The sequence below is a fragment of the Asparagus officinalis genome, chromosome 8 (genome assembly GCF_001876935.1).
Source record: "Asparagus officinalis chromosome 8, Aspof.V1, whole genome shotgun sequence".
Classification (NCBI taxonomy): domain Eukaryota; kingdom Viridiplantae; phylum Streptophyta; class Magnoliopsida; order Asparagales; family Asparagaceae; genus Asparagus; species Asparagus officinalis.
Genome location: NC_033801.1, coordinates 64,482,874 through 64,492,039, shown reverse-complemented (window position 1 = coordinate 64,492,039; position 9,166 = coordinate 64,482,874).

Here is a 9,166-nt window from a genome sequence, read left to right as displayed (position 1 = left end):
CGAAAATATCCCCTGCGTGATTTTACTCACCTTATAAAAATTGTGGTTCTATGATATTTTAGCCTGAGAGGGGCTCTGATAATATTTTAAAATTTGAGGGGTTTCTTGATAATAGCCAAATAAGGTTTTTCTTTATATTTGAAAGTTATAGGAGGTTATCTTATATTTTGAAATTAATCTATCAAATCATTAAAATTACTATTTAGCCCCTCAACTTTTAGGTTATTTTGAAATTCATCCTTTAACTTATTTTCCTTTATATAGTCCCTCAAATCAAGCATAGAAGTAGCAATTAGAGGGAAATAAGTTCCCAAAATAAGTGAAATTGCTATTAGATTTCTTATGTCGAAAGTTGTTTCAATTTACTCCCAAACATTGATCCTTCTACTCTTGATTTAAGAGACTAATTTCAAAATAACTTAAAGTTCGAGAAACATAATAACAATTTACATAATTTGACTGACTAAGTCCAAAATATGAAAGATTTAAGCGACTAATACCAAAAAAAAAAGACTTTCCCAAATTATTGGTTCCCAAGATCATCTATAATTTGACATTACACCTACAAATCATTAAAATTGTGTATGTGTCTTTGCTTATAAGGGAACCTGCAAGTTGGTCTCTCTAATTATCTTAGTATAAGGGAAATACTCTTTCAAATCGAACTTCTTTTGTACGATTTCTTTCCCACAAACTAAAAACCAAATTAACATTCTTCATTTTCTCCAATAGTAAAAGTTCTCTCTAACTTATTTCTTATCTTCAGCAATGACCTTCTTCCCTAAAAATGTATTAACGGGGAGTATTTTAGTAATTGACCATATTGGATTACAAATTAATCAAATCATGATTTCCAAATTTAACCAAAAAGTTAATAGAGTGACCAAACTGCAATTATCCGTATGGGTTGAGGGAAGTATCAGCTATTTCGCTTAGTTGAGGGACTACTATCAAATTATGGAAGATTAGCCGACCAATATCTAAGAAGCCCATGTCACCCTAAAAGCTGAGTAATTTTCTTATCGATTTCCTTGTTAACTTGGATCCTCCTAACTATTAAAGAAAGTAGTGCGGCGAACACTATTCAATCATAATCATTGATTATCTATTTGATAGTTAAGTTTTTTTCTTTGAGTGGACATTAAGAATGAGTATAATTCATAATGTATGCTGAGTATTACTTTTGAATCTCAACCATTCGCTAGATGATTAATAGTTATTGTTAAAAGTAGTGATCTTCTCTACTATTTTTAAGAGCATATGTAACAAGCTTCAAGAAACCCTAAGCTTTCTTTGCACTTCTTCTTTCTCTCTTCTTTTATTATTTTCCTTCTCTTTCAATCTCATGTATCTCTAATGTGTTTCATCCCTTTTATTAAGGGTGGTCAGCAAGTGAGAACCCTTGAAATAGAATACAATTCTATAGCTCATAATGAAATGGGTAAGTTAATGTAAAAATGGTTGATGGGTGTTATTTGTCTTGGGTTTTGGGGCTATTTTGTTTTTAGTACTAATATTACTACATGAAGTTATCATGGAATCTTTGAACTCATTGAAATTCTTTCAATCTCACTCCCTATCGTCTCCGCTAGAAGCAGTGATTATGCACACTTTAGATGTTGGAAGTCATCCCATCAAAACTCATACGGATGAAGAATTCTTGTCACGCCCCCAATTGCGCGAAATAATTTGAGATGAGTGAAAATGGCAATATGTGTGAAAATAAATATCAAGCCTATTGTATACTTCCATATATAAATAAAACTGTCCACAAAACAAATTTTTATAAATGCATAGAAGTCTCAAAGCGAAAACTACTTAGTAACAAGTTCACTCTTATGAGTAACAAGTTCACTCTAATAAGTCAAAAGACTCTTATTACATATACACATAGCATCTCTATTGAGATAAATGATAAATTAAATGTACCTAATTGTAATTCTACCTTTGTTGTATGTACACTCTCATTAGGGTCTGGTAGTATAGGTATGTATAGGACCTTTGTAACTTTGTTAATTATTCAACAAAGGAATTTCCTTCAATTTGGTATCAGGGAGCCCTAACCCTAGATCCTTAAAAAAATCCGTTGCCTCCCTCACTACAGCGCAACACCCCCCTTTTTTCTCATCGTTGGTATGCTGCTCCAGCCGACCATCTCTCTTAATTGGCATCGCTCTCTGCTCTTTGGCTAGCATGGCTTCGGGTTCTTCTTCTTCGAGTTCTTCATCTGCGCCAATGGCTTCGGGTTTTTCTTCTTCAAGTTCTTCATTTGCTTCAAAGTGTTCGCATTAATATCATCACTACATCACTCTTAAACTTACTCGCGATAACTATCTCTATTGGTATGCTCTTATACATTCCTACCTTTCAGGCAATCGTCTCCTAGGGTATATTGAAGGAACTATTGTTTGTCCTTCACTTATTATCATCTTGGATGAAAAATATGTTGTCAATCTAGATTTTATTGCATGGAAAGCAAAGGATAATCATGTTAAAATTATTAATCTTGGCTCCATCTCTGAAGAATGTTACCTTGTTATTGTTGGTAAAAATACATGGGCTGGGATTTGGGATGCTCTAGCCACTGTGTATGCAAACCCCTTCCATGCCCGTGCTTTACAAATTCATGAGGATTTACTTGAATGTCGTCAGAAAGATTCCTCGTTCTCAGTTTATGTGGCAAAGATTAAAACCCTAACTAACACTTTGGTTGTGGCAGGGTTGCCCCATACCATATGAGGATTTTATGACCTATGTTTTTGGGTACTTCGTCCAGAATATCAACATTTCACAACACTATTCATGCTTTATAGGAAAAAGTGAGTTCTGAGGACTTGCAATCTATGCTCCAAACTCAGGAGTATATCTATCGGGGCAACCGTGAAACTGCGTCCTCCCCACTCACCCTCTATGCGGCCATCGGACCCGGAAAACCACTGGAGCACAGCGTCGCCTCTTCCTTGGCCACGACACTGCCGGCCTACATGGGGTGGACACCGGTGCAACTTGCACATTTGTAAGCACTTGGGTTCAACCCCTCCTCGAGTTTTGCAGCCCCTTACGCTACTTTCTCCACCAATGGCAATGACAGCTTGGTCACCATCCCAACTGCCGTGTTGCAAGCTCTCCTCTCAGGTTAGTCATCTTCTAGAGCTTCAAAGAATTTTGGGTATAATCAATCTGGTAATTAGGGAAATCACGGTAACAATCATGGTGGTAATAATCGTCGGGGTAGACGTGGTTGTGGATGTAATAATAATTATGGTCGCAGCTACAATAACAATTTTGGTAGTGGTGGTGTTCCTCATTACTATCAGCGTGGCATCATGGGTGCTCCACTAATAGCTCATCTCTGTAATGCTTGTCTCGAATCCTTCCAGTAGTCCAATGCATCCCTCTGGTTTTCGAATATAGGAGCTATGAACCATGTGACCGTAGACATTACATGTCTTGATCACTCTGACGCCTATGAAGGTAGTGACACACTTCATATTGGTAGTGGTAGAGGACTTTCAATTGCTAATGTTGGATCCAACTTCTTCTACCAAAACAACACTTTTCATATGAATAATATTTTGCATGTTCCCTCTATTTCCAAAGCCTTACTTAGTGTTCGTCAATTTTCTACTGATAACAATGTTTTCTTTGAGTTTCACCCTAAGTATTTTCTTGTGAAGGATCGGGTTACCAAACTGCTCCTCCTTACTGGCCTTAGTGAAAATGGACTTTACTCACTTTGTCTTCTTCCTTTTTGTTCACTTCATCCCACGGTCTTCTCAGTGGAGCATACATCTCCTGCAGTGTGGCATCGTCAATAGGGTCATCCCCATGGTCAATTGTTTTGTGTCATGATCAATAAAAATGAACTCCCGTGCTCGTCCAAGTCTTTAGATTTGTTTTGTTCTGCCAGCCAGCTTGGCAAGTCATCAAAACTGTCTCTTCATTTGTCATCTTTTCAGAGTCATTTAGTACTAGATTTGGTTTTTAGTGATGTTTATGGACATGCTCCAATTTATCATCACTTGGTCGTAAATATTTTGTTATCTTTGTGGATCATTATTTGCTTAGTGGATCATTATTCGCTTAGTGGATCATTATTCGAAGTATATCTGGTTTTATTTCTTTTGCAAAAATCTGATGTATTTTTATATTTCCCAAATTTATTGCTATGGTTGAACAACAATTTGGGACTAATATTTAATTCATATGAAACGGATTGAGTGGGGGGGGGGGGGGGGTGAATATCAGAAATTAACTGAGTATTTTTCAAAATTGGGCATTATTCATTGTCTTTCTTGCCCTCATACCTTCGAACAAAATAAGGCTGTTGAACATCGTCATTGTCATATTGTTGAAACATGGCTATCTCTCTTGGCTCATTCAGGTGTTCCTCACAAAATATGGCACTTAGCATTTAATACAGCGGTTTATCTAATTAATCGTATGCCTTCTCGAGTATCCAAATCTCAAACCCTATTTGATTGTCTTTTTCATCGACCACCTGATTGTCTCTTTCTTAAGGTTTTTGGGTGTTTGTGTTTTCCCTATCTCTAACCGTATAACAGTCATAAAATTGATTTTTTGTCTACTCCATGTGTCTTTCTTGGCTACAGCCCTACTCATCATAGTTATTGTTGCCTTGACCGTGTCACTGATCGCATGTATATTGCACGACATGTATGCTTCAATGAAACCACTTTCCATTTCGATCTTCTTCGCCACCGCCCCTAGTCTCACCTACCACTATACTCTTGAGTTTCCGTCCCTCCTTTTTTTCCCCCGTCGGGTCTTGCTCCACTCGATCCTCTCGACTCTCCTCTAGTTGCTTGTTGGTCCAAGCCCTCCTCTACTGATCTGGTTGAGAATCCCTTGGTTGCTCTGGCCGACTCGCTCGGCTCTTAGACACCATCTTCACCTCCTTTGTTGCCACTTGTGTCATCACAGTTGGACTCCTCTAACTCTGTTCCTCTGTTCATATCTCCCCTCCGAGTTATTCCTCCTACTCCTTCTCTAGCTCCTACCCGAACCTACCCCATGACTCTTTGTTCTAACCCTAAGCCCAATGTGTTGTTTTCTCCCTCTACATCTCTTACCATTGTTCCCCCTATTCCTTCTGATGTTGAACCAATATCCTTTACTAGTGCCAATAAAAGTATTCAGTCGCGTTAGGCTATGGCTGACGAGTATCATGCCCTTCTTCGGAATGGTACTTGGTCTCTAGTTCTGTTTATGGTTTTCATGATTGTTGTTAGTTGCAGGTGGGTGTACAAGATTAAATGAAATGTTGATGGATCCATTGAGCACTATAAAGCGCGACTCATTGTGAAGGGCTTTCACTAACAACTGGGATTGGATTATGAGGAAAACTTTAGTCCGGTTGTCAAACCAACCACTATCCGGACATTGATTTCTTTAGCAGTTTCTCAGGGGTGGTCTTTATGCCAACTTGATGTGTAGAATTCTTTTCTCCATGAAGCCCTTACTAATATCATCTACATGTCTCAGCCTCTAGGTTTTGTAGATCCGTTTCGATCTGATCATGTCTGCTTGCTCCATTGATCTATTCATAGGCTCAAGCAGGCTCCTCGAGCCTGGTTCCATCGTCTATCTTGGGCATTTCTCTCTCAAGGGTTCACGGGCTCCAAGACTGACTCTTCCTTGTTCATTTATATTCACGGTACGACTAAACTATTTATTTTAGTTTATGTCGATGTTATCATTGTTACAGGGAACAATTCCGATCACATCTCTCGGGTCATTTGTGTCCTCTTGTTTGATTTTTTGCTCAAGGATTTGCCATTATACTATTTTCATGGTATTGAGGTGGTACTACAGGCTTCCGGGTTACTTCTCTCTCAGCAGAAGTAGATTTGTGATCTCCTACAACATTTCGATCTCTCAGACTCTAAGCTTGTGTCTACACTGCTATCTACATCAACCTCACTAACGAAGACCACTGGTTCTTTATTCTCTGGCCCCACGAAATATCGAAAAATTGTTGGTGCTCTATAATACGTTATGCTTAAGTGACCTGATGTAGCCTTTGCAGTTAATAAGGTTTGCCAATTCATGCATCAGCCTACCGATGGTCACTGGTTAGTGGTCAAGCAAATTCTTCAGTACTTACGGGGAACTACTCCTCATAGTCTCTACATTCATCGTGACTCCTCTATTTCTCTTGAGCCTTTCTATGACTCAGATTGGCCGGTGTGTCCGGATGATCGCAGGTCTACTGGTGGTTTTGTGATTTTTCTTGGGGCCAAATTGGTCTCCTAGACTTCTTGGAAGCAACGTATTTCCCTCACTCCTCGACTGAGTCTGAATACAAAGCTCTTGCTGATACAGTTGCCGAGCTCACATGTCTACAGTCTCTTTTCTAAGAACTTACTTTTCCTCTATGCTCCTCCCGGACACTTTGGTGCGACAACCTTGGTGCTACATACTTGTCTTCTAATCTAGTATTTCATGCTCGTACCAAACACGTTGAGATCGATTTTTACTTTGTTCGGAAGAAGGTAGCGCGTCGTGATCTACATGTCTAATTTATCTCTACTCATGATCAGCTTGTTGCCATTCTCACCAAACCGCTTCTGATTCCGTGCTTTAATTTTTTACAGTCCAAGCTACAAGTTGTTCCTCGCCTTTTGCTTGAGGGGAAGTATTGAGATGAAAGATAAATTAAATGTATCTAATTTTAATTCTACCTTTGTTGTATGTACACCCTCTTTAGGGTTTGGTAGTATAGGTATATATAAGACCTTTGTAACTTTGTTCATTATTCAACAGAGGAATTTCCCTCAACTATCTTAAGGTATCTATCCCCTAGCATCAAAGTACTCTCCAACAAATCCTTTACATGTGCCCCAAACTTCGAGCTATAGATAGAGCTATGTAGTAATCAACTGAAAAAGATTGAAAATATTAGGGGTGAGTTTTCACTCAGTAAGAAGATAATTTATCATTAGCGGATCAGACAAGTTTAAAAAATTATCAATACTATTATTTAAGCAAGTTAGTAACAAAGAAACAAAGAATGATCGAGAATATGTGGGATATTGAATAAAAGAACTTTTCATTCTTAGCAGGTAACTATATTATAAAACATGTAATTTTTGTAAAACAATACAAATGAGCATAAAAATACTTTTAAAATTATAAAATATATCTATATTATGCTTCATAAAACATCCTCAATTGTCACAGTAAGGCTATGATAATTATAGCCAATAGCATGGAAATGCGCATTATTCACTAGAGTCATCTAGGGACAGAGAGTACCTAATACCACCATAGGTTGCACGAAGGCCACTTAACCTTTTGCCAAAAGGACACTCTAACACTAATTGGTGAATTCAATACCAGATGATAGGCTTAGACAAATCATTTCACTATATAGTGGATTCTGGGGTCTTTAACATTTAAAAACGTCTTCTTTCAACTTAAAATATCACTTGCAAATTCTACTTGCACGAAAAGTAATATAAATGTTTAATACTTCTGTAAAATTTTTCTGATATCGCTTTCATGAAAATCTAGAGTATTCATGATTTGATAGAAATTTAATTATTTTTGTCAAATGCACAACTTTTCAATAAATATCACATGAGCAATTTTTAATATATTTTCATAGTTCGCATATTAAATAATATTTATCTCGTTAAAGATAAATAACTACTCATTGTCAAATTATTTTATTAATTTTTCTATTAGTGAAAGATAATTAATACTCCTTGATCAAACCTATAAGCATGCAACATACATAAATATGCATAAATATTTAATACTAATGATTCTATACATAAACTATTTGGAAATAAAACTAATGTTTCTGATTTCTAAGGATTTCTCCTAAATTTTGTTTCTATTCTTTATTCTCAAATAAAATTTGGACCTAACTGGAAATATTCTATGTTAAAAGGGATTGAAGGTAATTTTTCTAGAAATTAATTTTTTGCATGTATTTTAGTTTTAACTAAAAATTAAATTCTAGAAAGTTTCGGGGTTAAATTGAAATTTCCTATTTCTTCTCCAAACTTCATCTTCATTCTCACTTTATTTCTTTCTAGGATGAAACCCAAAGTTTGGATGGGCTCATCACCCAAGTGACCACCTCTGATGATACCCACAACAAGGATGGTCAGAGATCATTGAACATCACCGTAGATACCGACGACAACCGAAGAAGGTATTCTGTGTATGAATTGAATACAAAGAGAAAAAAACTAACTTTAAGAAGCTTATTTCCTCTATGTACGTGCTTGTTCCCAGCAATTAGTTGCCTTTATTCCTTTTCTTTGTTGTGATGCAAATTGTGGGATTTGGGTACAGATTTTAGGGTTTTCAATGTCCCTTGAGTTTTATAACTGATTTTTTCCATTAATTCTAGGACTATAACTTTAATAATTTCTCCTAATAAACTCTCTAGTTACAAGCTTTTGGATTTCTCTCGTATTATTTTTTTCTTCATTGGGGGAAAAACAGTTTCTACGTACTTCCTACCTTAAATAAGTTTCATCCTCGAAACATTACTTGCCTTGGTTCTCAAAAAATGGAGGATACTTCTGACATATCTCATCTTTACGCTTTCATCTCTCTCCAGATAATTCTTCTATTCAACCTTCGCATCTCGAATTGCATGATGCCTAAGCAATCGTTCCTTCCTATCCATGATACATTTTTGATTGCTCCTCATATTTTAAGTTTTCCTTCAACTCAGTTAGTCTAATTCTATAACTTGATATGAGTCTCAAATAAAATTTCTCAGCACAGATACATGAAATGCATTGTAGATTTTAGCAAAAGAGGGTGGTAAAGCATGTCTATATGCCACTTCACTAACTTGTTGAAGAGTTTTGAATGGAACCACAAATCTTGGGCTTAGCTTCCCTCGAATTCTAAATCTCTTCAAATCTCTTCTAGGAGATACCTTTAAAAACCCATGATCACCTTGATATTCTAGGTCATTCTTTTGGACATCAGCACTACTCTTCCATCTACTTAGTCAAACGGTCTACTATGACCCATGTAGCATTGTTACCTTTTGCTGACCTTAGTAACCTTGTGACAAAATCTACCCAATTCCAGATTGGTATGTCAAGGTAAACCCACAGGTCTATGATACTTTGCTTTTACTTGCTTATATATCTTGCACTCTGAGGCATACTGG